The sequence below is a fragment of the Palaemon carinicauda genome, chromosome 2 (assembly GCF_036898095.1).
Source record: "Palaemon carinicauda isolate YSFRI2023 chromosome 2, ASM3689809v2, whole genome shotgun sequence".
Classification (NCBI taxonomy): Eukaryota; Metazoa; Arthropoda; class Malacostraca; order Decapoda; family Palaemonidae; genus Palaemon; species Palaemon carinicauda.
In genome coordinates, this window is record NC_090726.1 from 98,832,143 (window position 1) to 98,859,265 (window position 27,123).

Below are 27,123 nucleotides of genomic sequence, written 5' to 3' on the forward strand. Positions count from 1 at the left end.
ATGATTATGAGAACAGCAATTGCAAGCATTGAAAAATGTAAGTTTCCTAAATCTGAGAAAATGGCTATAGTCACAGCAGCTCTGAAAAGTGCTCTGGATTACCATGAATTAAGCTCATATAGACCTATTTGGAATTCATCCTGTTTCAAAAATGCTAGAAAACTAGGCCTATACTCTACAGAAACAGCCATCTGCTCTGTTGTAAATGATATGCTGGAAATGATGAATGAAAATAAATGTGATATTTTAATATTACTCGATCTTAGTGCAGCTTTTGTTACAGCTGTGCATGAACTGCTACGAAATGATCCAGGGTTCATCAGAATTGAAGAACAAACTTTTGAATACCTGAAAGACTACTTGGTTGGTAGAAAATACTGGGTACAAATTGGAAACTTCTATTCACCATATGAACCTTTAAACAGAAGGGTACCCCAGGGGAGTATGTACTTGGCCTAATCTTATTCTACATCTATACTATTGGTCTATCGAAAATACTACAAAGGCATGGTGTGAAATTTCTAGTATTTGCGGATGACACATCATTTTACTTCTCCATAAATGATATAGACGACACTACTGAAACTCTAAACCGGATCCTTGATGATGTTAGAGAGTGGATGACAATTAAGCAACTAAAATTAAATGAAAACAAAACTGAGTTTATGGTGGTGGAAAACAGAAACACTGTGAGAAGCTTGGGTAATATTCAAATAAATATAAATAATGACTCAGTGCCAATATCTAGTAAAGTTCGTGATCAAGGCGTATTTCCTGACTGCAATTTGTCTCTCAATGCCCAAATAAACAACGTAGTAAAAACTGTTGGTTATCATCTAAGAAATATTAGAAAGTTCCGTAAAGAAAATTGTAATAATCTGTGTGATTATCAGAATCGACTACTGTAACTCCATCTACTACAATCTACCAAAAGTACAACTTAAGAAATTACAAAACTTAATAAACAGAGGAGCAAGACTGATAAAAGGTGTCCCACCTACAGAAAGGATCACTCCTACACAAATTGATCTACATTGCCTGCCGATTAAAACGAGAATTGAATTTAAAATATGTAAAATAACCCACGAAGTTATCAGAACCGGTTGTCCAAAATATCTAAGAAAATTGCTACATATTATGCACCCAACAAATCGTCCTGACAGGAGAAGAGAATAGATATAGCTGGTTACAAACTATCAGAGCCTAGATACATGTCTACTGTAGGCTCTAGTCTAGAGCCTTTAAATATGCGGCCCTAAGACTATACAATAGGCTCCCACGAGACATCCGAATAATTGAAGATACTGTATTAAGGCTTTCAAGAGGAAACTGAAGACCTTATACTGTAAGTGTTTTGACAGTGATGATCAAACAGTAAGCGAACAATACGCTTTGTGAAATGTTAATTGCTCCTGAATGAACGTCATAAAGCAACCGTGGAGGTCCTGTAGTGAGTAGGGTTCCCCTGCTGTACAGGACTAGCTAAGCAGCCCTTTAAGTAAAGTAAAGTAACTGTTTCATAAGAACAAAAGGAATAAAAATGCGATAATTCACTTGAATGCTTTTATGGAAACGTGAAGTGTCCTAAGACATTAAATGTAAATCATAATAATCAAGTATGAGCCATATAAAATCAATTCCTCCTTATTCCTTTGGATTAACAGTAAACAATTTTCCATTTTTCTAAAGCTCAGACTATACATAATCTGCACAATGAGTTAAGTTGTAGCCTATAGTATAACATGAATATTTATAAGAAAAGATAAGTTTAATATTCAGTATGACCTCCATCAGCTCTTACACTTTTTGATATTGAATCCACTAAAGTTTGACACTAATTATTCATTTCTCTTTTCGGTGTTCATGATTCCATACTGACAGGCAGTGTTTGATCAACACAGGTTTGGTTTTTATTGTCCCTGTACACCATTCTCTTACCATTTGTCCCCAAGGATTTTCAATAGGTTTGAGGTCAGGAGATTTCACTGGCCAGTCTATTTGTATGACATTGTTTGTTCAGCAAACCATTCTCTAACAACTTTTAAATTATGAAAAGAAGAGTTGTCCATTATAAGGTAGACTGGCAAGCGATCTGGTAGCAGAAATTCGCTCCCAGATGAGATCAAGACTGAGACATTCTACATATAATGCTGCTATCAGGTTGGTTAATCACTCCTCGATGAGAATCACCTCCTGGGCTACATGCGACTATCCATCCCCATAATCCTGCTGAAATTCTTCCACTTCACCACGACAGTTGAATATTTTCTTTATTGAACTCAGAAAATGAGATAAAAAGAAATACGTTATCTCAAATAAATGAAAACATTAAAACTGAATATCAACTCAAATGATAAAATTCAGGAACAATTAGGAATTTACATTAATATGAATTGTTTCTCACTCTCGAAATCTAATATGATTGAAAGCAAGAAAAAATAAAAACATGTTTCACTGAGCTTGTAGTTACTTATTTCGTGCAGGCCTAGGAATACTAAAGAAACTTCGTTACGCTTAGATCTAAGTATATGTGAAACGAGTGCTATTAGATTAATTACTTACCTTGTGTTATTAGGTCGCCATAATCGTCACTAGAATATGTTTTCTCATCACACTTTATAGCTTCGTTATCCCAGACTCCTGATTGAAATTGTAACTACTGGAGAGTGAAAGCTAATCGTTGCTCTTGATGATTTTAAAATGGGGAAGGTTGATTGATATCCAGTGTTCTGTGATGAATTCCTTGGTTGTGCAATCCCTTTCTCACCGTCGGATAAGATATTTGAAGTCTTAGTTATTTTCCCACTTTCACAGCCAGCAGTTGTTATTGGCTGTGATGTGACTTAGCAATGATCTGGTTACCCTGCTCTCGGGGTCATCCTTATCCCTGCCAATTATTGAGGTTCTCGTCTTTGCTGAAACGTTTGATCCGCCTGAATACCGTTGTCCGACTTCATTTTTAATCTACGACTATTTTCGATGGAGAGGATATTATCTCTATGCCTTTTTACTATGACTCTATATATCTACTGGACTTTCCTGTCTTTCAGATCTAGAAGTTATTTAATGTTGCCATGATGCTTCACCATTCCAACGTGTCAGCGAGAAGTAGGATACATATTGAATGTCACTGTACGTCATATGACAAATTGCACCATTTATATATATATATATATATATATATATATATATATATATATATATATATATATATATATATATATATATATATATATGTGGCTTTTTAGGAATGCCAGCCTTTCAGAGTCAGGAAAGGGAATTTTCTTGGGTTGTTGTTGGTTGGCAAGCCCTGATTTTATCGTTCACTTTCCAGAGTGTTTCGTTTTATTTCATGGTGTGATATCGAAAATGGCAAGTTTTCTATCAGTGAAGATTTCTTTTCTATTAGATATAGGTTTGAGATATGAACTGATTTTCTCTCATAATTCAAAAAGAGTTTATGAAAATAGAATCAATTCTTTTCACTTGTGAACGATAATGAAAGTACACAGTACCGTCATGTATGAACGTGTAAGTACGAGTATAAAGAATTATTTAAAGAAAAATCCTTACGATAAATGTTACCGATAATATCAAGTGAATTCAGTGTGCTGTAGTTCCACAGTGTGTGCCTAAAACCATGCTATACACGCAGAGGATTGTCTGTGAGGTTTGTCCTTAAGGACTGTAGTGACGCTCCAATCCTGTGAGAAATGCCCACACATGCTACGGACTAGCCTGCTTAGTTCAAGAGGGTTGGGCACCTAGGATAGGCTCACATTGTTACATTTTTGGTACTTGTTAACTAAATTTGGTAGGTTACCAAGATCAAGTACAATTGGTAGCCTACATCTAATTTTGAAAATGCCAAATTTTGGTACTTTTTACTTTATTTTTAAATGATATAAATTTATGACATCTGACTTCAAATAATCATATAAAGGAACGAGATAGGCATTCTCTGTCGGCTTCTACGGGGTGGTGATTTGTCCCCTACGGTGTTAATGTACTTATTTCTCTTGAAGTCATTATAGGAATACCTTTACCATTTATTTCAATTAATCCGAGAGTCCAAAAGTCTCCTGGGAGGAGTATACTAAATGGATTTGTAGACCTTTCTGGAGATTATCTCATGCTGAAGCACTACTGCACTTTTAATTAGGTGTACTTGTTTTCGCGCTATTTTATAGAAATTTGAAAACAATTGCGTTTATATAGGTAGAAAAAATGTGAGAGAGATATACATAAGTTAATAGAATTATCAGTAGGTACTAAATTTATCATCTATCTATATTCTACACCTTCGTTTTATCCTATGAAGAGAATTTATAAATCTTAATCTGAATATTATTTTTTCCCCTTTTGTTTCGTTATCTGTTTATTATCAGAATACAAGATACTATTGCACGGATAAGGCAGAATACTGTGTGATTTCAAAGATAAAATACACTATGAAAAAGGAGAGGAATTTTAAGGAAATCATAACTTGGTGAAAGAAAATATGAGGGGAAAGCCTAAAACAAAGACCAATGAAATGCATAATATCACAAACTTGTTAAATGTAATCAGTTTATCTTTATAACATAAAAAGTGCTCCGATCAAGGGACGAAGTATGGAATACTGTTATTGTCAAAATGGGTGAGTCAATACTGTCAGCATGCTAGACCGTGCCCACATACGCACGAGACTGGCGGGCCATACTGCCAATCGTGACGGGATTGGCCTGAGAGGACATGCTCGTCGCAACGGGTTTGTCCTGTTTACCCCCCAACCCCCTTTACACGTTAAGGATTTGCGCAAACGCGCCAATCGCGATCAAATCAGCGTGCCAATCCTCTGCGTGTAGGCCTGATTTTCTCTATGTGCGAACCGCCACGAGTGGATTGTGTACAGTAGTATAATTTATAGCATACTGTACACAATCCACCGTTCCCATACATGTGGTTATAATGAATGAGAGGGGAGGCGAAATTAATGCATTTCTCAGGATATATCCAGTGACCAGTAAAATTGCCGATAATTACCATAAATGTGTAGGTCATATTAGACATACAATAAAGTTTATTGGAAAACGATAAGGAAAAATTCGGTTCCTGAATTGTCTCACAGTAGATCTAAGCGTACGATTGTTAGAAAGTATTTAGCTATAATACAGAGATTACAATAATTAAAACGTTTTGAGTTCCTACTAAGGTAGTTGATGGAATCCCTGAAGAAAATATAGTGAAGGAAGCTAGATAAATTCAAGATCTGCAGTATACGTGGGTTTCCTTTCGGTCGGGCAAGAAACATTCCCTAATCATTCCAATGGTGGTTAAAATTTCAGGGTCTAGTGCAGGGATCTCCAACCTGCGGCTCTTTCAAGACACTTTTGCGGCTCAAAACGCTGAACTAACCTTTTCATCCTTTCATAACAATCATCCTATGTAACACTCTTAAGACAATATTTGATTAGATTATATCAAGTGGCTAAGGTTTATGTACATCAATTTTACTGATATTTTAATTACATATAAAAAGTTTCAAAATTCAAAATATTAAATAATTAAACATTTAAATCATTTTAACCTGAAATTACAGGGAAAGTGAAACATTGCTTTATTGCCTTTATTTTATGCCTTTTAGAAGAAGTGTTGTCATTTGAAATAGAGCTTACAGTGTTTGTCAGAGATCTTGAGAAATGTGTGCTTGTTCACTTATCATCAGTTGAAAAATTACAAAAAATCTGCAGATTTTGATTTTGATGTTAATGCCATTTACAATAGTTATTTTGGAAATGGATATGTTTTTTAAAATACGTTTCCAAGAATTCAGAAGGAAGAAAGCAACTCTGCCCTTTCAGATCAAAACATTGAGAGCTTGTCAGCCTTTACTAATGTAAACCGAGCAGAGTTGAAGCTTGAAATACCCGATTTACAAGGAAATAGTTAGTGGCACCAGAATTTTAGGTACATTACCAAACATCTACAAAAAAACCAAGGAGGTCGTATTTGATTTTTTCCCCATTCTTGGATACACATATTTATGTGAAAAAGTATTTTCAAGAATGAATCTCGCATGAAATAGATTATGAAATGAGAGCTTGTGATCTTCTTGAAGCTGAAAACTACTTACTCTGCAAGGAATCACAGGAACAAATCTCAAATTAATTAATTTTATGTATATAACTGTTGGATGAAATTATATTTTAGTTTTGAATGATTAATTTCCTCTAATGTTTTAGTAAGTGATATTATTTCCATGAATGCAATGCTGCTTTCCTTTTGTAATACTGTGACTGCCATATATAGCACTCAGAGTATTACTAAAATGGTACTTATTTGCATTTTCATTATGAATAAATAAATATAATACATGAAATAGCAAATCGTTTTGCTCTGTGAATATAATCATATAATTTTCTTTTTATAATGTACTTTCCCTTTCAATTATAAGATATCTTATAACTTCCAAGAGTACAATATAGTCACGTTTCTTTTGTAATTTGTGATCACCACGATTGTCTTTCATACTGCTAGCACTAAATGTAATAAAGATTTGTAAGGTTTTTTATGAACGCTGCCATTTAAATAAAAGGATTATGCCAGAAAGATTATATTATCTATTCTGCTTTGTGGACATAGGTAAAATAAATAATATCAATACAATTATTTCATTAAGTAGGTCTACTGAACTATATTCTCTTATTTCTGAAGTACAGCAGATTTTGATTTTAAATCTCAGGAGACCGTTGTTAACATTGTGGCTCTAACACTACTATATTTTTATGATTCTATAAACAGAATGGCTCTTCTAGCTTCGAAGGTTAGTGACCACTGGTCTATTGGCTGTTATAAAGTAGTTAATGACAGGATTTGCTCAATCGGTGATAACTGTAAATGTATAGACAATGACTTTATTTGTGTATGAGCACATTCGTTAAATGACTAATGCATATACGACTGAAAAAAAAAAAAACGTTGAAGATGATTAATTGAACAGCAACGGAACTGCTTATCCTAGAAAGGCGAACTATAAATGAAAATATTGATGATAAGGACACCATAACCTTTAGGAGTAGAAGATTTTTTAAGAATTGGTTGACCTGCACAAAATTTAACAAGTTTTCTTAACTTGAGCTGGCGAAGAAAGAGAAATTTCATGTATACTGTTCAATTAGATGTGTAGCAAGTCGGATGCATCAGTCAGTGCTGATAATTCTGGGATTAAACCAAATACTAGATTGGTAAATTGTAGATAAAACGAAATTCCTTCTTTATATACCTTCATCTCCTTTATTTTGAAGATATATGTGCATATAACACATGGTGAAAAAAAAGACTATATTTATTCGTATACTATACTTACTACAGTATGGTTATTACAAACAATTTTTTTTTATTTTTTTTTTATGAAATTCTTATCATAAAATTCCTACGTTAGGCTAAAGGCCTCTTTTGCCATTAATTATTTACTGTTCTTTCTGCCTCTTATCTTTATGCGACGCCAAACCATCAGCAGTTGAATACATGAACCTTCGGCCTGTCCGAATCCTCACACTGTACTGTACACATTCAGTCTCATATCCTGAGATACTGTCACCGTTTCTTTTTCGTTGGAATTTTCCTTTTATTTACATGGTTGAAACAAATGCTACAATTATACTTACAAAGTCACCTAGTTCACGATCATCTATATTCTAAGCCTCTTTGATAATGCAACACAGTAATAAAAGCAGTAGATTATCAGATCTTAATCAGTCCGTGGAGAGAGAATCCCAGTGCGATCATCATACAGTAGAATGATACTTATTCGTCGATTTTACTTATATGTATATCTCTCTTAAGCACGAACTCATGAATAATGGCTCCTCAAGTGACAATTAGTGATGTAATCGAATATAGTAATAAACTCTCTAAAAGCTATACAAACACAGTACATCTAAGTAACTCTAATGTTTTCATTACCCATTTCACATGGATAACACGGAAAATAGGAGACGTACCTAGAAGCTATGGAAATATTGTCGTAAACAAAATTGCCAACAAATGGGAAGCATCTATAAGAGATATCGTTGGTTTTATTGAGGAAGATATTTTGATTGTTTGTGTGAAGTAACATATCCAAATTCGGCTTGGCAATGCATGCTGACAGGTGTTGTTCTTGGACCACCTCTCCAAAGAATACAATCAATAAAACGCCTTTAGGAAGATCAATATATTTTCATTTATGAATAACATTTATTTCCTTATTACTGAAATACATGTACTGAAAGAAATACATTTTCAGTTCATATTCGCATATGTAGTTATATACTTGTTAAATAACATTAGATAATTATTTTGCTAGTTTCCTAAAGATATTGAAATATCTGGGGTGCACTTTCCTGGCACGTTTCAATTTAAATTGGTTGAACCTGTTATGATTTGTCAATAATAGTCTATAATTGCATAACAAGCAACTTGATCTTAATGTACTAAAATCTTTCGAGTAGTTTTGACGTTATTTTTACAATGGCGAAAAATGCAAATCTAGATCTAGAAACTGGACCCGGATCCGGATCATCTCCAAAATAAGATTTATCTGTGGTGAAAATTTTGTAAAAATTCGTTGAGTAGTTTTGACATAATGCTGTCCACAGACAAATGAATAACTAAAGAAAATAAACTAGAATCCGAATCAGGATCCGAATCATCTTCAAAATCTAATGGGGTCGTCAATTACCTAAGATCTATCTGTGGTGAATATTTCATTAAAATCTATTTAAAAGTTATGACGTTATTTTTAAAATGGTGAAAAATGCAAATTCGGATCCGGATCAAGATCATCTCCAAAATTTAATGGGATCATCCATGACCTCAGATTTATCTTTGGAAAGAATTTTGTCAAACTCCGTAAAGATATTTTGATGTAATCCTGTCAATGACCTAAGATCTATCTGTGATGAGTATATCGTTAAAATCTATTGAGTAATTTTGACGTTATCTTTAAAAAGATGAAAAATGCAAATTCGGATCTGGATCAGGATCATCTCCAAAATTTAATGGGATCATCCATGACCTAAGATCTGTCTGTGAAGAAAATTTTGTCAAAATCCGTCAAGTATTTTTTGATGTAGTCCTGTCCAGAGTTACACGAAAAATGGAAATACAGATCTAGAATCTGGATGCAGATCCGGATCAGCTCCAAAATTTAGTGGGTCATGCATGTCTTAAGGTCTATCTTTGGTGAAAAATTCATCAAAATCCGTCAAGTAGTTTTGACATAATGCTGTCCCCAAGCAAATGTGCACAGACACACAAATTAACAAGAGCAATCAGAGATTTCTGACTCTGCCGAAGGTTAATGAAGTCATCCATGGCCTAAGATCTTTCTGTGGTAGAAATTTCGTCAAAATATGTCAGTATGTTTTGATATTACTTTTAAAACGGCAAAAAATGCAAATCCGGATCCAGAAACTGGATCCGGATCCAGAAACTGGATCCGGATCCAGAACTGGATCCGGATCTGGATCATCTCCAAAATTCATTGGGGGTCATCCATGACCAAAAATGTATTTCAGGGGGAAAATTTCATCAAAATCTGTCGAGTAGTTTTGACATAATCCTGTCCAAAGACACACAGATAAATAAAGAAATATATAAACAAACAAAAATCCGGATCTCGATTCACATCTTCCCCATAATTTAATGGATTCGTCCATGATGTAATAAGACCAATCTGTGGTGAAAATTTGTCAAAATCCGTCAAATAGTTTTGATGTTATGTTTAAAATGGCTAAAAAGGCAAATCTTGAACTATAATCTGGATTCGGATCCTAATCATCTTAAAAAATTTAATGGGGTCGTCCATGACTTAAGATCTATACATGGTGAAAATTTAGTCAAAATTCATCAAGTAATTTTGATGTAATCCTGTCCACAAACACAGACAAATAAATAAATAAATAAATAAACTAGAATCAGGAACAGGATCTGGATCATCTCCAAAATTTAATTGGGTCTTCCATGACTTACAATTTATCTGTGGTGAAAATTTTGTCAAAATCTGTCGAGTAGTTTTGTTGTATCTTTAGAATGGTGAAAAAGGCAAATCCGGATCCGAACCCAGATCCGGATCATCTCCAAAATTAAATGGGGTTTTCCATCACCTAAGATCTATTTGTCATAAATATTTCATCATAATGCATAAAGTAGTTTTAGACGTTATCTTTAAATCCGGGTCTAGAATCCAGACCGGGATACGGATCATCTCAAAATGTTTATGGAGTCGCCCATGACCTAAAATTTATCTGTGGTAAAAATGTTGTTGAAAGCTTTTGAATAGTTTTGATGTAATTCTGTTCACAGACACACAAGTAAAAAAACAGACTCGATCGCAATACCTCCTTTGCAAAGGTAACAAACAGACTCGATCGCAATACCTCCTTAGCAAAGGTAACAAACAGACTCGATTGCAATACCTCTTTGGCGGAGGCAATTATCATAATGATAATAGGTGCTCTTGAAACTTGCATGATGTAATGATAACTAAAAAAGATAATAATAATAATGATAATAATAATAACAATAATAGAATAAGTGAGTTCTACTTAACATAGAGAAAGGAAAAGTAACAAGAACGGAAGGGATGAAGCTGCCAGATGGAAGTGTTATCGAGAATGTTGATGAAACAGGCTATAAATAGAAGGATAAGTAATAAAACACCAAGAGATGAAGGAAAAGATCAGAAGAGAGTATATGCAAAGAATCAAAGCCATAATGAAGTCAAAGCTTAACTCTGGAAATATGGTAAAGGCTATAAACACCTGGGCAGTGCCAGTAATCAGTATTGTGCTGGAATAGTGTAGTGAGAGAAGTCAGGGCTATTCAACATCGGTAGAAAAACTAGAAAGGTAATGAACATGTACTAAACCCTGCATTCAAAAGCGAATATTGATAGGCTCTATATACCGCACAGTGAAGGGGGAAAAAGAATCCTCAGTATAGAAGACTATGTCACTATCGAAACTAGATCACTGGGACAGTACGTTAAGATCAGTGAAAATGAATGGCTAAAGAGTGCATTAGAAGAAAACTTGGTTGAGGAGGATAAGGACCAAGAAGTGTATAAGGACAGAACAGGAAAAAGAAGCTACAAGATTGGAAAAGAAAACCAATGCATGGACAATTCCTGAGACAAACTGAAGAATTGGCCAATAAGGAAATATGGTAGTGGCTACAAAGAGGAGAACTTTAGAAAGTAACTGAAGGGTTGATAACGGCAGTACAAGATCAGGCATTAAGAATAAGACATATTCAATGAACAATAGACAGAAATAACATGAAAGTGCAGGAAGAACCATCAACCACATCGTCAGCGTATGTCCAGCACTTGCTCAGAATCAATGTAAGAAACGACTTAGTACAGTGGCTAAAGATCTACATTGTAGTCTGTGAAATGTGAAATAAAATGAAGGAGGAAGTGGTACGAACATCAGCCACAAACTGAGGTAGAAAATGGTTAGGCTAAACTACTCTGGGACTACAGTATAAGAACAGAAAGAATGATACAACCACATCGACCGGACATCATTATGGTCGACAATACGCTGTACCGTGAGACTCGAGTCAAGAGTGTAAGGTAAGGAGAGAGAAAAACTAGAAAAATAATAGGACTTAGGAAATAAATTGAGAAGGCTATGGAATACGAAAGTAGATGTGGCACCAATAATCATAGGAGCACTAAAGACCATACTTAAGTCCTAAAAAAGGAATATTGATAAGGTAGGAGCTGACATAGCCCCAGAACTTGTGAAGAAAAGCGTACTACTTGAAACAGCGTATATGATGAGGAAAGTACTGGATTCTTAAGGAAGCTGGATATAACCCAGAACCCAAGACTATATACCACTACTCTCTGTAGACTGTGATTCACCAATAATAATAATAATAATAATAATAATAATAATAATAATAATAATAATAATAATTTTAATGACTATCTAATTTGAATATTGCGAGGATACTATTTACACCATTGTACATTTGAACAGTAGGGAATAATATATGGAATATGCATTTTGATGATGTTAAAGATATTTTTGGGCTCAAGCCATGTCGTCCTGATGGAAGTTCCTTAAAGGCAGCTTCCTAGGGTATATTACAACTACGGCGATATTCCCAGAGAATTTACCTTAAGGTACCCAGAATTCTAACTCCTGGAGCGAGTATCCCTAAAAAAGACCTTAGGGATATCGTAAATATCAGTGGACGTATTCTTGACACGCCTCATAGCAATCTTTACCCCGAATAGAGTTAACACTTCGTAGGGGTCAAATGGCAAGAAAACGAAAACGAGAAAGAAAAAGGGGAGAGCCGTTCGTAAGGCCCTCTCTTCTCCCGTTTCGTAAGCGTGCCCTGCGCCGATTCTGGCGCCATCTGCATTCCTTTTTGCGTAGCTTTACAACTCGGTGTTTTTTCCTGTGTTTCTACCAAAATCTTGGATTTACTCTCATATTATGCTTTCTCCAACTTCTTCTGCTTCGGATAAGTTGAGTACTATTCTTTTATGTATAAATGTAGGCTCTTGTTTAAAATAAAAGTATTTATAAGAGTTATCTTGATACAAGAGCTGTTGCCTGCTGGAGGCGTCATGGACGCTGTCGCTCGCTAGAATAGGATTTATTTATTAGCAAGAGCGACGTTCCCAGCCCCCTGCGCTTTAATAATTAGCTGCTTAGCTTATTTAGGAATTCTGTTATGATGCGTTAGTAGTGCGCCTGGCGAAAGTTTTGCCTAGGCTGACCAACACTAGTCTTCGTAGCCTAGTTTTTGGTCCTTGTACTTCCTGCATGATAATTAGTCTTCCAAGTGTGATTTTAGATTGCTTAAAGCGTTAGGCAACGTTATACATACAGCCCTTTTCGAGTAATTTCCAAGATAGTATTGGAGTGAGTTTCGGTGATTTAGGTAATCGATTCTCTTAGTGCCTAGGCTAGGTTGTCTTAGGTCTTGATAATATTATCTGTTTCCCCGTTTGCTCCCTTCTCTTCGGGGAAGGGGCAAACCCTTTCCCTCTGTTTAAGCCTTAGGCTTAACTCTAGTGGTTTGTTTGAATTAATTTTCAAATATAACTATGCTGGAGTAGTACTGTACCTTCCTGCTCCAACTGAATTGGTTCAGAGGGGGACAGTACAGCAGTGTATTAGTCTGAGTCCGTGTTGGTCTAGCATGGGGCAGAGTCTCCCTTGCTGCCTGACACGGGCATAGGAGGTTTTTCCTCCTTGATTCACCTTGGAAGGTTTTGGTAATTATGATCCCTTCGCTCGGTGACCCCTCAGACTTGTCCTCTTTGCTGTTCCGGGTTCGGGATATGTTCCCTTTCCGGAATAGCAATTCCTTCCTTGCCTTGGTTTTAGGGAGGCAGCCAGTAGTGCCGGCCTCCCTCCCTGGATCTCTCTGGCTGAGATGAGCTTTCTTAGTTTGGAATGATCCTTAACCAAGGCAAGGTTGGACAGGACCCTCTGTCCTTCCCTTCTAATTTTCCGTTTCCCTTGTGTCAGTCGTCTCACATCCGTACCTAGCATAGGTTGGGATGGGGAGCTGACGTGGTCCCCTGTCGGCCGGCAGAGAGTGCCGACCGGCAGAGGCCCTATCCTTTGAGTGCTGCCCGGTCCTTCCTTGGTCCCTCAACCGCTGCCGTCTGTAGTTTCAGTAAGCTGTGGTTAGGAAGCTTGACTTAGTGTCTCCCCTTCCTCTCGGCACTCTTTCGGGTGTCGGGCGCGGAGGTACATAGCCTCTTAGCCCGGCACCCATTCTGTTGTCTTCTCTTGTGTTGTCCTTGCCGTCTGCCGGCCTAGTGGCCGGCCGCCGGTAGGGGGGTGTTCGCTAGTTCTCTTGCTGTCGGTCGGCGGTGGTCTTATGCCTTTGCTGGCCTTTGCTGGCCGGTCTCCTTGCTCACCTGCCGGCCGCTTTGAGTGGCGGCCGGCAGCCGGGCGCTACCTGGGGTGGATGCCAGCCGGCAGGGTTTACTCACCGCTGCCGGGCCGGCCTGCTACATCACTCGGTTGGCCGGCCACTAAGAGTGATGGCTGGCAGCTGGGTGCCAACCGGGTAGCTATGGATCGGCAACCACTACCGACCGGTTCAGGCATAGGAACTGGAGTTCTCCCCCGTCTGGGTGATCCTAAGTTGTATACTTGAGACCTACCCTTGGAAAAGGGGGTGGGGGTGCTGACCGGCAAGAGCCGGCCGGCACACCACCCTCATGTACTGTATCAGTTCTTCCCTGTTTAGTGTCTTCTACCAGGGGAGAACATGATGTAGTAGGTTACAACACTGTCTTTTCTAACTTACTTGTGTTGCCTTGTACAATCACTTGGTGTTGCCTTACAGGGATGAAAGAGAACTCTTTTCATCTTTAGCCAGAATGGTAAAATCTTACCTTAGGTGTGAGCTACACCTAATTTCCCTCGGGAAATATGATCTTTGGTTATTCTAGCAAAGACTAACCATTTGATTTTAATGGCTGGTGGGCTTCCACAGGTGATTGTGGGGGATTCACAAGTATGCGTCTTTTCCTTATTCTTTGTGGTCTTGCACGACCCGTTGTTGTTGGCCTTACAGATAAGAAAGTGGGTTCTTTCTTGTCTACTATCCGGTATTTTAAAATCATTCCTTAGGGGGGGCTACACCTTCTTCCTTTGGAAATTTTCCATTGGTTAATCTGGCATAGATTAACTATACGATTTTATGATTTGGAAGGCTACAACAATCGGGTGTGCGGGAAATACAAGGATGTGTCTTTCCGTTTTGTTATGCTACTGTGCATATCCAGTGATACGTAGTTCACTTGATACTCATGGAAATTTCTTCTCTTTACAGGAGGACCATCCGTAGTGCGGATGTATTTCTGCAACGTCCGCAGTAGGGCTTCTGCGGACATGGTTCTGAAGGAGACGTGTGGCATGCGCTGTCTCCACGGATGTTCTCCGGTATTGGGTTCCCCAGGTATGTTTCATATGCACTAACCTATCTATTGAGGTTTTTTCTTTTCGCTTCGCTCAAAATCCGTTTTCGTCTCCCCTACAACGGTGGATTCAAGGGATATAGCTAGGGAGAAGCTTCGTACCTGGGTGAGGGGCTTTCAGAAGATTACCTCTGGACCTTATCTTCCAAATGAGAAGATGAGGGCTTTCTTTTTCTAGGGCATCAACTGTTACAGTGATTCCCCAACCTCAAGAGGAGGTCCCTTTATTTCAGATCCCGTGGATGCTGAAGTCACGGTCGCCTTGCTTAGCATCCAGTTGGACGACAGGATGCCAGACGTGTCCGAACGTCTGGAGGAAGACCTCCTGGCAGAAGGCCAGGATGAAGTTCGAGCTCCGGACAAGGTAGCGGAAGAGGCCGAGAGAGGTCGGCTGCTCCGGTTCAGGTCCTTCAACCTGCTCCCTCAACATCATCTGCTCTCGCAGTAGAGCAGGCCCTCCCTCCATTGTTGGCTTGATCCAACAAAGGCAGAGGGAGAAGAATGGGAAGGCAGCTGCATTGTAACTGCAGGGGCACATCCGGACTGCTAGGTCCGGTGGAAGGAGGTACCAGCTTCAAAGGAAGAGACAGAGCCGAAGGAGGTCGTAGTGATAGACCATGCTAGGCTCATGCCTTGCTTTCTTCTTCGATGAAAGATAGGGGCTTCATGAACTCAAAGGTAGCTGTATTTGAGTAAGAGGCTCCCTTCCTTTGTGTCCTCTCCTGCCACAGCCTTCTCCCTTTTTCGCTGAAAGGGTTTGCGGCGGTTTTGAAAACAGTCGAGGCTGGCAAGCCTTTCCCCTCCCTGCTGGAGTGTAAACCCTTGTTGCTGGCCTTTAGAAAGGAAGATTTAGTAAGCAAAACAAGGACTGGAAGGACGTCCATCTTACCTTCTCAGTCCAGATGTGGGAGGCGGATTTTGCCGGATGCCGGTTCGGCGAGATCCTCTCTAAGCTGTCTGGCTTTCTTTTGCGGAGAGAACTCTTGACAAAAGAAAGACTAGCTGCCTCTTTGTCTCTTCAGTCCACGTTTGAGACGATGACAAGTGATCCCAGGGTCCATGAAACGTTCATGGTTGTGATCAAGACTCATCTGGCCACTGTGACGAAGGATCTCTACAGCTCCGTCAGGGCGAAGAGAACCTGTAGGGAATTCGTGTTCGCCCGGGCTACGATGAGGCACGAGCCAAGGAAACTAATCTCCTCCAACAGTTGGGACAAAGACCTTTTCCCTAGTGAGTCGGTCAAAAAGGTTGATAGGGCCACCATGGACGATAGAAATCTTCTCCAGGAGTGGGGCCTGTCTACCAAGAGAAATTCTTCCCCGGATGGGGTCCCCAACCTTGGAGGAAGACTAAAAGGATTAGGATACTTTCTCGGCCAGCTAAGTCAAGTAGACATCAGCAGCAACGGCAATTGCTGATGCCCTCAGTGCCCCAGATGGTGGCAAAAAACCCCGACCACACTTCAGTGGGTTCCCCAATTCGTGTCGACACAGTCTCCGGCATTCAACCCATCGTTCGAAGGTCAGTCAACTGCCTGTCGAACAAGCCTAGAGGAGCAGCCAGAATTTCGTCTAGGCGCCCCTCAAGGAGAAGGGGTTTCATGGGTGGTCGCGGTCAGAGAGGCAAGACCTCAGGACAACAGTCCGAGCGAGATGATATTGGTAGAAGGGAGTCTCCAACGCTTTTGGGATCGGTGGACCTTCGATCCCTGGGTCCACAGCCTACTCAAGAAGGGACTGGGCTGGAGCTGGTACAGCACTCCATCCCCATACCCTCGGCGTTTTTCCCATACTCCACCCCCGTTCTGGAGGAGTTCATTCATGAACTGTTAGAGGAAAAGTGATCCGAAGGGTAAAGTCCATCTAATTCCAAGGGAGGCTGTTTTGTGTTCCCAAGAAAGACTCGGAAAACTCGGAGTCATTCTGGACTTGTCGCCACTTAACAAGTTCATAGCGAACTACTGGTTCAAGATGCTAACAATACAACACATAAGGACCTTACTGCCCAAGAGGGCATTTACCGCCTCCATAGTTTTGTCAGACGCCTATCGGCACGTTCCAATCTATTGTCGATTCCCCTCCTACCTAAGGTTAAGGCTACAACGAAGACTATACGTCTTCAAAGCCATGCCTCTCGGGCTTAAAATAGCCCCAAGGATTTTCACGATGCTTGCGAACGTAGTTCTCAGTCAATTACGCCTAAAGGGAATTCAGGTAGTAGCCTACCTGGACGACTGGCTGGTGTGGGCAGCACCCAGGACAGAATGCTTGCAAGCTTCCCTGTATGTGATCCATTTCCTAGATTATCTAGGCTTCAAGATCAACAGGAAAAGTCTCAACTTCCTCCATCTCTAAGTTCCGGTGGGTGTGAATCCACTGGGACCTAATGTCACACCGTTTTCTCCGTCATGGCGGAGAAAAGAAAGGAGATAGCTGGTTCTGTCAAGAGACTTCTAGATTCCGTATGGATATCAGATGCGAACTGGAGAGTGTACTGGGGTCTCTCCAGTTTTCTTCGGTGACAGACCCGGTGCTAAGAGCACAGCTAAAGGATGCAACCGGAGATTGGAGTAGTTATGCATCAGATGCGCGAAGAGATCTGAGAAGACCAGTTCCGCTTCGTCGAAATACTCTTCTCAGGCCTTGGTCCCAAGCCAGACTCCTTAGGAAGTCGGTTCTTCTTCATCCACCTCCCCCGTCGGTGACGAGTCACTCAGACGCCTCGAAGGAGGGATGGGGAGTTCACTCTCATCAGAAAAAGGCCCAAAGGTCTTGGTCCAGTCTATTCAAGACCTCTCACAGTCATTTTTGAGAGACTATGACAGTCCTTCTTTCCTTAAAGAAAGTCTCCCCGCATCGCTCGATCCACATTAGGTTGGTGCTGGACAGCGGGGGAGTTGTGAGATGCTTGAATCGACAAGGATCAGGGTCGCCACCTCTCAACCAGGTGATGTTGGCCATCTTCCGATTTGGGGGAAGAAGAAATGGTACCTGTCAGCAGTTCACCTTTAAGGAGTCCGCAATGTGACAGCGGACGCTCTATCCAGGTTCACACCGATAGAGTCGGAATGGTTCCTAGACGCAGGACCATTCTCCTTCATTCTGAGTCAAGTCCCAGAACTGCGGCTAGACCTCTTTGCGACGAAAGACAACAAGAAGTTGCCCCTGTTTGTGTCCCCGTACGAGGACCCCTTGGCGGAAGCAGTGGACGCGATGTCCCTCTACTGGAACAGATGGTTCAGGATTTATCTGTTCCCTCCTTACAACCTTCTGTTGAGGGTCCTCAACAAACTGAGATCATTTAAGGGAGTAGCGGCAGTAGTGGCCCACAAGTGGCCGAACAGTGTGGGGTTCCCTCTGGCATTGGAACTACGATTGGAGTTTCGACCGCTACCAGATCCAGTTCTGACCCAGTGAGTCCAGAAGTCAATTGTCTGCGCTTCATCACAGAAAACCCGGACCCAGCAGCTCATGATTTCTTTCCTTAACAGGTGAGAAAGTGTTTCGGGATTTCGAAAGCCAGCATGGACTTCCTAGAGGATTATAAGTGCAAACCTTTTATAAGGCAATATGAGTCATCTTGGAGAGAATGGGTAGCCCTTGTCAGACGAAGATTCCGCAGGAGATCACGACGGACTTCTGCTTGTCTTTCTTCATCCATCTCCATGGTTATGGATCGGTAACTAACACGATTTTATCATGTAGGCCTGCTTTGACAAGACCCATTCTATATGCCTTCCAGGTCGACCTCGCTAACGAGATCTTTTATAAAAGTTCCGAAAGCCTGCGCTAGGCTCAGACCTTTAGCACCTCCAAAGCCCAATTCATGGTCTTTAGAAAAGTTCTTCATGTTGCTTCGCTGTTGAACAATAAGGAGTGTGCGTTAAAGGATTTGACCCATAAGTTATCCTCCTTTTTGCACTCGCGTCCGGGGCCAGGGTTAGTGAGACCATACCCCTCTCGAGAGAGGAAGGTCATGTTCAGTTCCTGGATGGGTGAACTGAACCTATTTCTGGATCCTACGTTTCTCACCAAGACCGAGTTACCCACCATCAGGTGGGGTCCCTGAAGAATCTGCCCTCTGAAAGAAGATGCATCTCTATGTCCAGTAGAATGCCTAAAGGTCTATCTTCGTAGAACTTCAGACTTCAAGGATGGCCATCTGGCCAGGGGAGAAACGTCAGGCTCAAAATTTATTACTGAAACAACTCAGGGCGAAAATCACATATATTATTCGCAGAGCGGATCCTGACTGTTCACCCACAGGTCACGATCCGAGGAAAGTTGCTTCATCCTTAAACTTCTTTAGTTGTAGGGATTTTGGACATCTTCGTTCGTACACTGGCTGGAAGTCTTCCAGAGTGTTCTTTCGTCACTATGCGAAGCAAGTGCAGCAACTAAGAGGTTCTGTGGTGGCAGTGGGTTGCGTCGTTAACCCTGCTGTTTAACTCTGCGAGGAACAGTAGCTTAATTGGGACAATTAATTCCAGGGTGAGTATGTAGTCACATGTTGTACTACAAACTATGTGAGGGTACTGGGTGACCCACGTTGACTGTTCCATTTTCAAAGGTGAACCCAGCATAAGTGCAAACATGTGTGCCGAGCGTTTCTAACGCTAATGTGACTGATTAGTAAAACAGACTTTTGACTTTGATACTTTGGTATCTTAAAAGTGGCTCCAATGTTTTTTCTTTCAGACAAACAAGTTTCTGTTTACTATCATACTTATGCTTAAAGTTTTAGTTATCCTCCTCTTATATATAGATATATATATATATATATGAGTGTGGTTAACCTGTTTGTTTATTGTCTGTCAATAAACTGGTTCTTGAGAACCTTGCGTCTCCTTCACCTGTGAGCATTCATTCTATGTATATTTACCCGGGGATAATTCTAATAGAATGTTCCCTTATGCAAGCTAATACTGCATTGGTTTATGCTTCCCCTTAGCTGGAGGACTCCATCCCATAAAGGGATGGTGACGGATTTACGAGTTTCCTCCTAAGCGGATATGAACCTTTGCCCAATACGTGTTTTGAGCGGAGGACTGGTCGATATTTCATATTGACACAGTGATTCTTTTCGAACTTCGCTTACCCAGTATGGGGTGAGACCACTATACTTGCTTGCCTGGGGTTCATACTTAGATATATGTACTCTTCGAGACTTTCCCAGAGTCTAGTAAGACTCTTCCCTGTTGGGGGCAGGAAGCTCTATCATGGTTTATGATTAGTTGAAAAGATGTATGACGGTAACATCTTAGGTCTCTAGGTCGCGTCGACTGGGGGAAATACTTCTGAGGAGTACGGCACATTTTGAGAATCCACAGATACAGTAATGCTCTGGTATACTTCCATCAGGACGACATGGCTTGAGCCCAAAAAACGGATTTTGAGCGAAGCGAAAAATCTATTTTTGGGTAAGATAGCCATGTCGTCCTGATGGACCCGCCCTTCCCTTTCAATGAAAGGGCCGTAGGACCCCTCCCTACATACAGTATCTGTAGCACCTCGTGTTTCGCTACAAGGAATGCAGATGGCGCCAGAATCGGCGCAGGGCACGCTTACGAAACGGGAGAAGAGAGGGCCTTACGAACGGCTCTCCCCTTTTTCTTTCTCGTTTTCGTTTTCTTGCCATTTGACCCCTACGAAGTGTTAACTCTATTCGGGGTAAAGATTGCTATGAGGCGTGTCAAGAATACGTCCACTGATATTTACGATATCCCTAAGGTCTTTTTTAGGGATACTCGCTCCAGGAGTTAGAATTCTGGGTACCTTAAGGTAAATTCTCTGGGAATATCGCCGTAGTTGTAATATACCCTAGGAAGCTGCCTTTAAGGAACTTCCATCAGGACGACATGGCTATCTTACCCAAAAATAGATTTTTCGCTTCGCTCAAAATCCGTTTTATATATAGCCCTGTAGAAACAAACATATTCACACTTATATGCATACAAACAAAGACAGCATATATAAATATATATATATATATATATATATATATATATATATATATATATATATATATATATATTATATATATATATATATATATATATATATATATATATATATACATACATATATATATATATATATATATATTTCCATATACATACATATATATATATATATATATATATATACATATATATACACACATATATATATATATATATATATATATATATGTATATATATACATATATATATATATATATATATATATATATATATATATATATATATATATATATATATATATGTATATATATACATATATATATTAATGGAAGTTCCCTCCAGCAACTTTCTACTGTATAATATTTCTGTGATTGATATTATAAGAGAATTACCGTCAGGAATCACGGGGTTCTAACCCCCGGAACGACTATCCGAAAGAACCATAGGTATCTGCACCCTGAATAGACCTTTCCCAGTCTAATCCTCTAAGGGGAAGGATAAGTGAGGAGCCGTTACATATCCTATCACCTTTCGGTGCTCCCATATGACCCTGCCGCTTCATTCCACGTCGCAGCTGAGCTACTGTTAAATAGAAGCCTCCAATGAGCAAAGTGGTGGGAGAAAAAAGAAGTAACGGGTGGGCCATCTGGACAACATGACTATCTCACCCAAAAATAGATTTTTCCTACGTCAAAATCCCCTTTTGGGCTCGAGCCAAATCGTCCTCATGGAAGTGTACAAGAGAATTATCTATACTCGGTGGGAGGCTTTGCATAAAAGACCTTGAACCAAAAAATGCTCCCCACCTATTTGACGAAGCATAAGTATTAATCTCTAAACCTGGAAACCTGAGAAAGAAATGATGAAGTGCATTTTCCCTTTTTTTCCCTGAAGTAAAATCTTCTGTTTACTCATTGCTAATAACGAGCTGAAGGAGTGCCCTAGGACGAGTTGTGGGCTACATCATTGTCTCGGGGTAGATAACACCCCCTCAACCACCACATAAAGATGTGTCTCCTCCAATTGCTTCATTCAATGCCTGAAGAAAACCTGAGTGGACTTCCGACCAGTATATGTCTGTAGTCCCTCAATAGACATTTACTGGAAAAAGTAATAAAAGGAAACCATACCTTTAGGGCCGAGACCCGAAGTCTTACGGGCTTGGTCCGCTCTTCATATATAGTAAATAATCTTATTTCGTAACTGGTTTAGAGACAAATCAGATCCCACAGTATCCTTTTGAAACAAAAGACTACCCTTAAACTGCACTGCTCTCAGCAAATACACTTTTGGACAGTGTATTAGACAAAGGAAAGGATCACCATGAAGGGGAACTATTTTCCATAGACCCCAAGGTGAAAAGGGAAGGTAAGTTTTTTATTCGAAAAGTGGGATCAGGGTATAAATTAACCTCACCATTTTCCACAAATTCAATGTATTTCTCGTCTCTAGAAATTGTTACAAAGTCATTAACCCGAGCACCGGAAGCCATCGTAATTAAGAAGATGACTCTCTGAGTGGGATTCAGAATAGTAGCCTTTTGATTGCCTATGTCCGAAGTGAATTGCAAAACTTTGTCCAAAGACCAAGAGATAGGTTTCAGTAGAGCCAACAGTCGTAGCCTTGCAGAAACCTTCAGAACTTTGTTGAAGAGATCCAAGTAAAATTCGACATCAAAGGCATATAATATAGATCTAGTGAGGGTCGGAGTGTACAACGAAATCGTGGAGGAGGCTAGACTTTAAACATGCAAAGTAAGCTTGAAACTTAAACAAAATCCATAGTAATCAACCCTGGATTTATGCCTTTGACATATTTGACCCATTTGGTCCATGACGTTTCATACTGAGTCATGGCTCTAGACGACTCATAGTTTCCACAAATACCCACTCCTCACGTTGAATTTTCAATTCCATTCCCAGGAATAGGGTAAAATCTAACATGAGATGAGGATTGAACGATCTCCATGATGAAGCATAAACAATCCCCTGCTGTCCATCCTGAGACAGAATCAAGTTAGTCACGGCACGAGTTGGGATTCAAATCCGTGACCATGGGAAACCTGTTGCTCATTGGCTACCAAAGAGCTACCAGAGCCACCATCCCTTGAAAGCTCTACGCCTGTCCAAAACCTTCACGAGGAAAACCCTGGGCAGGTAAACGTGTAGCGTATATACTACCCCCTATATGCGCAAAACCACTCTTTCACTACTGTGCCGCTTGGGTTCGGCTTCTGAGTGGAAATTTACCCAGCACCGGTTAGTTAGACCAGAGACACAGCCGAAGGAACAACTGCCATTGTCCTCTCTTTCGCCGTTTTTTGGAACTCTGCATTTTTGTTTTTCCTGGTAGCGTACACGCTACACGTTTACCTGGTAAGTGACTGCGATTAATTTTCACAAGTTTTACAATATTGATTACAATATATTTATTTCTGTGAATAGTGTTTTGATGCTTATAGTGAACGTTGATAGATGATTTGAGAACATGATACTAATGGTAAATTGGATGTAGGATTACCATCTACAGTTTAATTTAGTCAATATTAGTAATGTGTTTTTTCTCTTTTTTCAGTTTCGATCATGGCATGCAGAAATCTTTCTGAAGGGGAGATCTTGATGAGATTGTTCAGCACTGATAACCTTGGAAGCAATACAGTGGTTGATGATGACGAAATAGAGGTAGATAACACGTGTGAGGACGATTATGATATGGAAAATGAGAACAACTTCCCAGTGATGATGGTCGATCCTCCTCAAGATATTTCTTTCGAACCATCAGCTTGTTTGGCATTTGATGAACCACCTGCAGTGCCTTCCAGTTCATTTGCAGTGCCTTCTTCTTTTTCAGCAGTGCCTTCTTTGTCAGCAGCGCCTTCTCCTTTGTCAGCAGTGCCTTCTTCTTTGTCAGCAGTGCCTTTTTCGTCAGCAGTGCCTTCCCCTTTGTCAGCAGTGCCTTCTTCTTCGTCAGCAGTGCCTTCCCCTTCGTTAGCAGTGCCTTCTTCGTCAGCAGCGCTTTCCGTTTTGTTAGCAGTGCCTTCCCCTTTGTCAGCAGTGCCTTTCCCTTTGTCAGCAGTGCCTTCTTCGTCAGCAGCACCTTCCATTTTGTCAGCAGTGCCTTCACCTTCGTCAGCAATGCCTTCCATTTTGTCATTAGTGACTTCCCCTTCGTCAGCAGTGCCTTCAACTTCTTCAGCATCTCCTTCAGAAATGTTAAGCATTTAGAAGAGGGAAGTCCGAAGAGGAAAAGGGGGGAGCTCCATCCTGAACTTGGGGAGCTTGACCAGAAAGTTCTGCGTGCCAAGGACAAGACCGTATGGCATAGTGACCCGAATCCTCGTTTGCCCAGTATTGTGAAGACATCCATAGGAAAAGGTGCTCCCACCTTTGTTACTGAAAGTGCTACATCTGCGGGTGATATGTTTTCCTTATTTTTAGACGATATAATGTTTGCTGAAGTGTGTCTACATACTAATGATAACATGAATGCTATTAGAGAACAGTTTACTGCAACCTACAGTGCAACATTTAGGGATGTGAACCTGATGGAGATGAAGGCATTCATTGGCATTCTTTTGTTTAGTGGCATCAGGTGGGACAATCACGTGGCAACGGAGGAAATGTGGTCCCCAGTGTGTGGCTGTCCCTTCTACAGGAGTGGCATGCGTAATCGTAGATTCTCCTTCATTCTATGCTGCCTACGATTTGATGACAGTACCACAAGAAATGTGAGGAAGCAAAATGATTGATTTGCACATATACGGAAATTGTGGGATTCTGTGATTCACAAGTGCATTGTGAATTATCGTCCAGGGCCACATGTAACTGTAGATGAGCAGCTTCTTGCATTTCGAGGGTATTGCATATTCCGGATATTCATTCCAAAGAAACCAACAAAGCAAGTAAATTTCATTTTTGGTAGTGTGATCTTCTGTTACTATATATATATATATATATATATATATATATATATATATATATATATATATATATATATATATATATATATATATATATATATATATATATATATATATATATATATATATATATATATATTATATATATATATATATATATGTATGTATATATATATTTAACTATAAGTATATATATATTTCAATTAATTATATGCTCAATGTATTATATATTACTTTATACTGTACAGTAAATAATCATATATATATATATATATATATATATATATATATATATATATATATATATATATATATATATGTGTGTGTGTGTGTGTGTGTGTGTGTGTTCAAATTAGCTAAGTAAATATATTTCAATTGTGATTTTATGCTCAAATTTTTATTCACTACATACTGTACAGTATATGATCATTTATATATATATATATATATATATATATATATATATATATATATATAATATATATATATATATATATATATATATATATATACACTTATATATATATATATATATATATATATATATATATATATATATATATATATATATATATATATATATATATATATATGTATATATATATGGTTTTATGCTTGGTCTTCTAGGGATCTTACATTATTTAAAAAATTACTAGCAATAATATTATCAAAATTATTATTATTATAAGATTTATTAGAATTATAGCTTATGATAAAATTATTTTTATTATTACTAATATAAGAATTATTATTTTGAAAATTATCAAAATTACTATTATTACTAAAACTTAAAATTTTTAAGACTTATCATTATTAGGAAAATTATTAAGATTATTATTAGTTCAAACCAGCTAAGTAAATATATTTCTATTGTAATTTCATAATCTAATCTTTATTTACTACATACTGTACTGTATATAATAATTCATATATGTATACACACACACACACACATATATATATATATATATATATATATATATATATATATATATATATATATAAATATATGTATACAGTATATATATATACATATATATATAAATATATATATATATATATATATATATATATATATATATATATATATATATATATACATATATATATGCATATATATACATATATATATATATATATATATATATATATATATATATATATATATATATATATATATATATATATATATATATATATATATTTATGTATATATATGATTTTAATGATTTTATTTGTCTTATAGGTATGGCATCAAGCTGGTGATGGCATGTGATGCAGATAGCCATTACATGTGTTATGCAATGCCATACCTTGGAAAAGGGACTATGGCAGACAAGGTGAAGAGTGGCATGCTTGGAGAGTTCTTCACTATGGAACTAATCAGGCCATTCCAGCGTTCAGGGCGTGTAGTAACTACAGACATTTGGTTCACATCTCTGCCCTTAGCCTGCAAGCTGAAAGAAGCCTCCATGCATTTAGTCGGGACAATCAGACCAAAGCCTTACGTACCATGAGAAATTATGGACGCGAAGATCAACCTTGGCGATTCGGTGGCCGTATAAAACTATGAGGATAAGGTAACAGTACTCTGCCAGAAAGTCAACACAACCAAGAGGATTCAGCTGTTATCAACAGTTCACCATAGGCCAACGATCGTCGAGGGAAAGAAAATGCAAGTCCATATGTTTTACAATGCAACCAAAGGGGGAGTGCTCACCTTCGACCAAATGTGTGCAGCAACATCTTGCAGTCGAAAGACAAGGAGATGGTCATTATGTCTGTTTTATGGCATTCTGAATATTACTGTGAATAATGCATTCATAATATATTCCAACGACCTAACTTCAGAGATGCCACACGACATCAGTTTGAAGATGAAATTGGCGATGGATCTATGTCGTCCTTGGGCATACTACAGACTCACCCGGACTGGTCTTCAAAGGGATCTTGCAGTATGTATCCAAAGTGTATTTGGCCCCGTGCAACAGCTCCCCAGACAACAAGAGGAAGATGCAATGAAGACAGAAAAGCGACATTGTTGAGAAAAATTGGAGATACATTACGAAATGTCTATTCCCCTATAAGGAACGTGAGATTGAAAAAAAAATAACCCCCTTAAAGTCCGTTGCTATAGGTCCAAAAAGGGGAAAAAAGGGGTGGAGAAATGCTCACGGAAAGAACCATTGCCCCAATATCTCCGCAGAGAAAGGGCCAATTAGAGGGCACCGGTACAAGGTAAGTTTAAT

The 27,123-nt window shown here is 38.9% G+C and overlaps 1 protein-coding gene and 1 pseudogene across 2 annotated transcripts in view; one reads left to right on the plus strand and one right to left on the minus strand.

The window, feature by feature from the left end:
• On the plus strand, positions 1-26,919 carry LOC137614498 (uncharacterized; annotated as a pseudogene).
• The window catches only part of LOC137619184 (uncharacterized), an 814,382-nt gene that overhangs the window by 188,655 nt on the left and 598,604 nt on the right, over positions 1-27,123 (minus strand). The gene's annotated exons all lie outside the window — the stretch shown is intronic.